The sequence below is a fragment of the Cydia pomonella genome, chromosome 14, assembly GCF_033807575.1.
Source record: "Cydia pomonella isolate Wapato2018A chromosome 14, ilCydPomo1, whole genome shotgun sequence".
Taxonomy (NCBI): Eukaryota; Metazoa; Arthropoda; class Insecta; order Lepidoptera; family Tortricidae; genus Cydia; species Cydia pomonella.
In genome coordinates, this window is record NC_084716.1 from 15,140,761 (window position 1) to 15,150,405 (window position 9,645).

General features: G+C 37.4%; 1 protein-coding gene across 1 annotated transcript in view; it reads right to left on the reverse strand.

Annotated features, from left to right (window-relative positions):
• Nucleotides 1-6,109, reverse strand: part of LOC133525042 (uncharacterized) — a 62,529-nt gene extending 56,420 nt beyond the window's left edge. Inside the window, exon 1 of the mRNA XM_061861257.1 lies at nt 5,952-6,109. The gene's annotated coding sequence lies outside the window, so the exon portion shown is untranslated. The remainder of the gene's footprint in view (nt 1-5,951) is intronic.
• Between the last annotated feature and the right edge of the window lie 3,536 nt (nt 6,110-9,645).

Sequence of the window (9,645 nt, forward strand, 5' to 3'; positions counted from 1 at the left end):
TGCTTTTAAAAAACCGCAATTTTATTTTCGATTAGGCATAGGCAGGTACTTTTTTGTTAAAATATTCAACATGAGTAAAATTCAAAAACATGATATCCGTGGGCCTTAATGTTAACATACCAACTGATTTCAAAACGCAATATGTACCTACTTACGTATTAGGTAAGAAAGACTCAAAACTGAAAGTCGTCATTGCGTTAAATTAAACTCTAAGTAGTTAGGTATGTTATTATTTGTAGAAAAATGTTTGTTTTATAAATCTAAATCCAGCTGCTGAACAAGCAAGCTCAGATCTCAATAAAAATAAAATTTTGAAAGTGTCCATGGTAAATGATATGTAGTACATACATACATACATATAATCACGCCTATTTCCCGAAGGGGTAGGCAGAGACCACGGATTTCCACTTGCTACGATCCTGACATACCTCTTTCGCTTCCTTCACTTTCATGACATTCCTCATATGTAGTAGAATTCCAAAATTTCGTAGAATAGAAATCACGTTATCCCACCATAATTAAGCAGAATTAACCAGATATTTGAAATAAATGATATTGTTTTTTTTTTTTAAACAAAACTTTGAACAGTCTTAATTCCATACGATCGGTAAATGCCCTTTAGGCCATTCCCCGGGTGGCCAACTCAATTTGTCGTTATGTCGTTAATGTTACTACAATCTATTCCCTCATCTATTGCCCCCGGCGAAACAACAGGTATCGATAACGGAGTGTCCACACAATGGTCAGGAATGCGGCATCGCGTATCGAAGCCATGTTATGGAAATAATGACCGGTGAAGCGGTGTTATGCTGCTTATGTAACCAAACCCGTATTCCAATCGTAGTTACAGCTTATGATTAAATGCTTGGATCGATTATCGTCGTTTGGTGTCTTCGCTTCAGCCACTTTATAGACTTGTTAAATCAATAGATAGTTAGGATAGGTTCCTTAGGTTGATTCAGATGCCCGAAGCGCAAACTGTCCAGAAATAGGAAAAAAAACTTGAAATCAGCAGCATCCGAATGTTTGTTAAGGAACAAAATTAGAGAATAGCGCCCGCGTTGCGTTTGTCGTTTATTGTTGTGTACAAGCAACAACGCACAACGTATCAACACACTTAGCCAAACATTTGTCACAATGTAACGGTCTTCTAGTAGTATTTTCTGAAATATGAGAACGCAATCATAATTTATCGAAGTAGTTTTAAAATATGTAGGTACAGTACAAGTACTAAAAACGTTTTTACAACTTTTTTTCTGGAAGTTATTGTAAAAATAATATACTACATGAACGATAGAAAAAGTTTAACACAATCGTGTATCGTGACAAAGTACTTCGATGAAAAATGAGACTAGTTACTCCGTTCCGTAATCCGCTAAAAATGACAGTTGTTATATCTCCCCTATGTGACCCAAATACGAAACTATAAATCTGACCAAACACGCACGTGTCCTTATTTACTTATCGTAAAGCCAGCACCTGCCTTCCCTACTAAGCATAGAAATGGTAGAAAGTTGTAATGTTGGTTTACCTTAAGAAATTTATTTTTCCTAATTTATTTCGTTGTTATATTTTCTTCGGTTACCGAGATAGTACAATAAGTTAATGAGGAGTATTTACTCAGATGACATTAAAAATGTAAGTTTCCTTTACCGTTTTCTACAAAGGTTTTTCACTCGGCTTGATATCCATCTCCTAATATATAAAATTGAAGCAAAAGTTTCGAAATAATATAAAATTTTAACATTTTCACGACCGGAATGTTCGTAGTGCGGTTTCACCTGTCGTTCAACTAATTTGACCGGCCAAAGAACTCAATCCAATTAAGCGACCAGTTATGGGCAAGCTATTTCGTTGAACCCGAATTGAAACGATTTAAAGGTGTATACGATTCCATGCGGCGCGGCATGATCATAGTATAGCCGTCATAGGGTAATTCGATAGGTTCCGAATGAACTTTAGTGAGTATAGGCGCTAGAGTTGGTTATATTTTAAAAAGCGACGGCCTCCTAGCCAGTAGACCCTGCCTACGAAGCAGGAGGTCCTAGGTTCGAATCCTGGTGAGGGCATTTATTTGTGTTTATTACATTTTTTTCCTGACTTATGGAGGTTCTATGTATTTAAGTAGTTATCGGTATATATCTAAGTATTATATGTATATTGTGGTTTAGCACCCACAACACAAGCCTTATTAAGCTTACTGTGGGAGTAGGTTGATTTCTGTAAGATTGTCCCATTTTATTTTTTAATTTATTCTTCTTCTTCAACCTAGCGTTTTCCCGGCCTAGCGCCAGGGTCCGCTTTCCTACTTAATCTTCTCCACTTTGCCCGGTCTTCGGTATCCTCAGATGTGAGATTATTCTCTTCCATGTCCTGTCACGACGTCCGGCCAGCACTTCTTAGGCCTACCGCAGCTGGCTGGGTGATCTAGGGCCTTGGACAGTGAGGTTGAGGCAGCGATTTCCGACGTAGTCTACTGGTCTGCGGCTTATATGGCCATACCATCGGAGGTAACTTTCCTGCAGTTTATCCGCTACGTCACGGATTCCGAGGCTGCCACGGATGTGTTCGTTACGTATGCGATCTAATCGCGTAACGCCACACATCCATCGCAACATCTTCAATTCGGTGACGTGAAGTTGCTGGACATGTCTTCCGAGGGCAGGCCAGGTCTCGCTACCATATAGTAGGACTGGGCGGATGATATTCTTGTACACAAGGCCCTTTAGCTTCACCGGTTTCCTAAGGTCGCAGATGACACCGGTTACTTTATTAATTTATTAATAAATTTTTTTACAAATATATATTTATTCTTCAATTTAGATTACAACGATCTTAATGCATAAAACTACCACTGCTTCTAAACGGGCCCACTAATATACCGATCTAAACCAAAGAATGGAATGTCATTTTTCACAGATTATTTATTTTTTATTGATTTTGATGAACATTTTCTCTGATTTTTATGAAATCTGAGCATACTTCTGTATAGTGTATGTAAGCTTGATGTGTCTGTAGATGCCTTCTTATCAGTGGCGTATATACGGTGGCATTTTGACAACGAAAAGGAAAAATGTATGGGGATCACAGACCAACCCCAATCGAGATGCATTGACATATATCTAAGGACGAGCCTTACGAGCACTAAGAACGGTGCTAGTTCAGCGTATCACTCACAAATTCGAGCCAATCGTGCAGTCTAACGCAACTAGTTGCTACCATTCGCGCGCGTGATGCGAACTCATCAACCAATCGCTTTGTGGCGTTAGACTGCACGATTGGCTCGAATTCGTATGCGTGACACCGCTGTACTGGCCCCACCGTAAGGCCTGTCCTATAGATATATGTCAATGTCGGGATGACAGATGCTACAAGTCACGTGACTATTTAAGTTTTGTTTGGCGTTTTCTATCAACGATTTTCATCTTGGCTAGGCCCCCAGGGCCCTGTAGTCCCCATTCGAATATGCCACGGGCAGTTAATAAGTATACCTAGTTCAATGCTTGTTGAAATACGCAAAGTACAGATAAAGCAGCATTCGCATCTCAGTAAAGGTCATCGACATGTTTCGGATGCCACATGCCACATGTCGTGGTTTCCGGCGCATATGTTGGGGTTCCGTAATTTTAATAGCTTTTTTACAGTTTAACACTCTTCATTGCTGAATAGTTTTAACTAGACACGGAAATAAGCCGTTTCTGGCGTGTATATACCCTCGTTCTAAGTTCAAACTGTGTATTAACATTAAAACAACCCACAAACAACTCCATTGAATTTATTTTAACTCTACAAAATCTTTTACATCTTAGATGCTTGACAACTAATTCTCTAGTGTCTTCTATCTGCTATTCGACTGTTTTCATATATCATAGACTAGAGAGGGAATAAAAACCTTAAAGAGTTTTATATATTACATTATGGTCGGCCGTGAACATCTGGTGCAGCAAATGTGTGGAGAGACTAGAAAGGTAAAGGTAACCCATCCAGGATGTTCGGAGATATTTTTTAATTAATAGTAAAGCCGCGTTTTCACTTAGAGTTCTGAACAATTCTGAGCTCAAAACAAAATGTTTGATCAGAGCACTAAGTGAAAACACGGCTTAAGAAATTTATCCAAATATAGTTTTGGCAATATATTCTCAATACTTTTGAAAAATGCATCATTAAACTATAAGGTTGGTTTGATTTGTAGCCCTTCTTTACATTTGATCCCTCTTATGTAAATTCGATGGCTTAAAAAATCTTTCAGAAAAATGATATTTTGTACCAATGAGTTTTCGGAACTTATTTACGAGATATCGTTTGATAATTACCAGTTAAAGACCTAGCTTCCCCTCTGGGTTGGAAGGTCAGATAGCAGTCGCTTTCGTACCTACGCTAATCCTTGGAATTACATGAATTACACAGTTGCCAAGCGGACTCCAGGCTCCCGAGCCGTGGCAATAAGCCGGGACAAACGCTAGGAAGAAGAAGAAGTGTATACATATATATGTTTTAACCGTTCAAAAAGCTTTGCAGTAAATGGGCGTTAGGGTAACCACCCTTACACTACCTACCAAACCGATCCACGTCTCGGTCGAATTGAATCATCTGAGTAGAGTGATAGAATGATAATGATTTAACTACGATCGTTTTATCACGTCGAATCTAATACACCAATAAGGAGGATGCAATGTTCTGCAGCCAGAGTGCAGCACTAGCACATTTCATAAATCATAGAGTAATTTATACAAACTGTGACTTAAAATGTTTTTGACAAGTTTTTACAGATAATAAAATATGACATTGATGCATCAAGGCGGTTTGTTTACAAAGGGCCTACCGGGAAACGCGAAAAACGAAATTTTAGTTATCTGCCTCCTCATCGCTCGAATATGCAAGTGTCTGTATCACTCTTACATATTCGAGCGAGGTTAGATAACGAAATTTCGATTTTCTTGTTTCACGGCAGAACCTCATATTGTGATGGATTGTGGTAGTGGCGCCCCCTGCGCAGAGTTTCGCGTAATATTTCCTATTGCTCGATCAGTATGATATGAAGCTGCCTTCTCACTGAGGCGGAGACGAGCGGAGATGAGAGGAATCAACCATTATAGCTTTGGTTGTGAAGTTGTGATCCAGCGGAGCGGAGAAAAGATGTGGATAATCAATGTTACCTACAACAGTATTATATGATCTGTGCTACAACCAATGCTATAGGTTGATTCCTCTCATCTCCGCGCGACTCCGCCTCAGTGGGAAGGCACTCTTCAAGGCAGCCTAGTGTAGGTGAAGTATTTGGCTAGGGATGGTGAAATGAAAACAGTTCACCTGATAGGTATTGAGTACGTATAGGTATAATATAACACCCTGACCCCGCCTTGTGATTTTTTCCAGAAGAGAGGAATGTTGGAGTACGGAGATTAGGTATAAAAGATAAAAGAGAGTGCAAGAAAACTTACATTACTTACTCATTAATTAGTCCTATAAGATATTCATTAAATCAATGCTACAATGGACGCCATTTTGTTTTATCGTGATCATTACATTAAGTATCTAGATTCTATGCGTAGTAATGTTGTACTAACATCTAACATTACTACCGGTAAAATACATTATTTCCATTACAATTAATGAAAAAACCACTTATGAAGTTAAAGGAGACAATGATAATATTATTATTGCCTGCATATATTGTTAGGTACGTAACGTACCTATATGTTGATATTTATATAGCTTGCACCGTGTTATCATAAATTATGCTATTAGTAGCCTACTATTGTATAGATAAGCGCATTTTTATTTTATAAACCAAACGCTATACCTTGTTTATTTTGCTTCTAAATTAATTTTCCCTAAATTACTATGAAAATGCGTCGCAATTAAAATGATTAATTATGTGTCTTCTAATAGTTCCATTAAGCATAAGCAATGATTTGAATCTAAAAACTCAAGTAAAAATAAAAACTTACCTTCAAAAAGTAACTTTTTAATCCGAAACAGCAAGTTCTAGTTTCAAAATTCCGAACGTGATTTCTTTGGTCCAAAAGAGCGGGAAACAAATTGTGTAGAGAAACATACGGCGTGCGCGCGCCGCGTTCGCGCCAATACTGACTAAACTGACAGATGAGGTTTCACAGCAACTGATTTTTGTTTAAAATCAAGAACAATGCAATAGAAACCGTATTATTAGGTAGTTAAGGATATAATTAACTTCAGTCTTGATGCACCAGCTGATTTTTGTTTAACATGTTCTTTAATGGAATATAAACTCTTAATTCAGGTGTTAAAGTTCAAATGCTTGTTCTCTTGTTGTTCCAACATGGATTTTACAAAATACAATGTAAATTAAACCTTTCACGAAGCATATAACATCCACAACAGCATAATCGGCAAATTGCGTGATTTTTCACGTGCAATTAAATAGGAAAGAAAATCGAAAGTTACATTACTAGCGATATTGAAATGTTGCTGCTAGGTTAGTCAGGAAAGATGTTATAAATAAACAGATTAAAGTACATGCGTTTACATCCTCTTGAGGCAAAATCTGGAATGCGCGCGAATTTCGCAAATTTTTCTTTCAGTTCCTTAGTAGCTGTCATTCTTATCAAAGAGACGTTTATCGCACGCAGGCAGACTCGCTGTCTCGACTCGAATATTTACTTCGTATAGTGTAGGTGACTAATAAGCGTGAATTTGCGTGAATTTGTGTAAAATGTGCGGCTAAAAGTCTACGACCCACGCTCTAGCGGTATTCGCATATTGATTTTGATATGATGCGATAGCTCATACATGCTTATTGATGCGCGCGTGGAACTTGGGGAGAGTCAGGGATTATTGGGAAGTGTCAGCTTAGCACTAGAAGATAGCTAAAAGTTTAGAGTTCAGTAGATGAAACGGAACGTTATGGTTTAGCTGCAGTATAATAATATGGTGGCAAGTTAAGGGACTAGTGAGTGAGTGAGAGTGAGTGAGTTTTAGAATAAGGGGTTTAAAGGGAGTTTTTATACATTATCCTGGTAATGGTAACGGTAAATCGTGGACATCGTCCACATTGGAAAAATAAAAAGGTGAAAAATAGAGATACTGCTCCTAAAAATACGCGTGATACCTGGTTGGATTCGGAATGGTGTCTAGAAAAATGTATTCAAAGCGTTTATTAGCACATAAAAAAATGCAAAATTTATTAGGCAATTAACATGAATAAAGAGTATTTAGTTTTTCCCAATATTAACATTTAAGAAATTAAAAAAGAAGATTTTAACGAGACGGAAAACGCTAATAAAAAATAAATGTCGAGTAGACTAAATGGTCGTCCAGGAAATATGTGGTATATTTTTAGGGTGATGTCCAAACTTTTGTCAGGATATTGCCCTACGAGTCATAACTTCATAAGGTATATCGCTCGCAATTATTGTTACGCGCGAAATTCACTGCGAGTCCTATCAAGGCCATACTCATAACAATAACAAATTAAGTTAAGAATTTTAACTTAGGAGCGGCCTTTAGCGTGTGAAAATCAAACGAACCTACCACTGTACCCCACGGTTAATTTTGATTTCGTAGCGTCAAGGGCTCTTAGGATGTTTCTTCATTTGCCTATATCTATAGTTGTGCCATTGTCGAGAACGTTCTCCGTTTACTATGCAAAAACACAATACAAAAGGGAGAAAGTTCTCAAAAACGGCACAACTATAGGTATATATATATATATATATCACTTGTGGTCTGTCTAAGGTTAGCAAAACGTGTCATGGTAATGTCGCGTAGTAGCAATTTCAGAATGAGTGCAACTTTATCATGTCATGTTGCTGAATATGCGTTTAGTCTCATCGTAGCAACCTACTCGTATTTATTAGTTATACCTACGCATACACCGACTTTTGACTTGGCTAAAAGGCGTGAGAATCATTAACATTGCCCAAGCAAGGCATCTATCATACATACATGTATAGCGCATACATAGGCTACGGAGGCTGCTTACCATTAGGCGGGCCGTATGCTTGTTTGCCACCGACGTAGTATAAAAAAAAATTGCCCGATGCACCCAACCAAACGAAAATAGCAAGTCTGAACTTTTCACGTAGGTTAGAGTCAGTATATGTGATTAATAACATAAATATACATCAATTATAGTTTTTTTATAAAGTAATCACAAGTATAACTTTTGTTATTTATGCTATTGGCCGGTAGGTATTGGTACTTTCCCTTATCAAACAAAGAAATGCATTGCACAATCTGTCACTGTGCATTGCGCAGCGCGTTGTCAAGATAAGCAACCGAATTAATAAAACCTTATCGGAATAGCCTTTTTATGATATTATATGAAACATTATGTTGCATATACCAGTACGTACTCAATTCATTAAGGTCGTAGTTTCTCTTTCAAATGGTAAAAGGTAACGGCAAGATATTCGGAGATTTTTTTTTCTCAATAAACGCGTTATTATAATACCTACTCATCGGTCAGTCACTACATAAAAGTCTAATTAAAATAGCGTTTAGCCTTTTTGATTTTACCTAATTTTACCGATAGACAAATGAAATCTTGGTTTTCTAGCCTAAGCTAGATATTGTCTCAAACATGCGCACAGGCATATCAAATTGCGAAGGTCATTGGCAACTCAGTCTGTCTGGGTCTAGCAATTTTCCACCCGCTACTCCTAAATTCAAGAAGCGTGAGGTGGCTATTTTGGTCTACAAATTCAGACTATAATTGGGTACAGTGGCTGTGTTGTTATTTTTGGGTGGATTATTTTAATATTTACAGAAAGCTTTAGTTGATAGTTATGATAAAATCTTACAATCATACAATATGCAGTGGCGAATCCGAGATAAACAGGATCAAAAGCATAATAGCGTTTTTCAGAATTTTCAGAAAAAAGTGTAATATTGCCTTTTTTTTTTAAACATCATCAACTTTTGGATTATTTCTACTGAGAATCACGAAGACTATCGATTTGAAGAGAAATGCGCGAAAAATTGACAGTTTGTGACGCACACTTACATTCCACATACATTTTGTATGGACCGTCACAAAACTGACATCCAAATTTTGTATGAAAAACTTAGGCTTTAGAGCACCACTGCGTCTGTTGATAAAGCGGAATGTAAACAAATTGCAGATTAAGTTATGTGTCATAGTCATACTATTATGTTATTATGCTATAAGTATGACTTTTTCTGTCTGTATGCTGTATCTCTAAAACAATATGTAGGTAAATAATGTGTTACTGAAATAAAAAGGTGCCAACGTACCTTCGGTTCTTCTTCATGTGTTTTTTTTTTATTTTGTTCGAAATTCAACCGCCAAAACAATAGAATCAAGGCCCGAATAATAATAAAAATAAACAATTAACCAAACCTTAAAAATGCACATTCTGACATTCAATCAGTGCGTCTGTCTGTCGTCAGACAAGGCTTGCGAAAGCATTGTTGTCGCGCGGGCAGCGTGACGGACAGACGGACTGAATTAGTGCCTATACGATAATGGACTGCAGGAATAGATGATACATGTCATGTCGACGGTTTGATAGGCATGCTGTGTCTATGCCGCGGAAAATTGATTAATTACGAGTAAATCATAACTAACTGGAATATAGTCACTAATGTACCTTTAATAATAACTATAGCGATAATTAGCAATGATCAAATTGCAGAACGTTC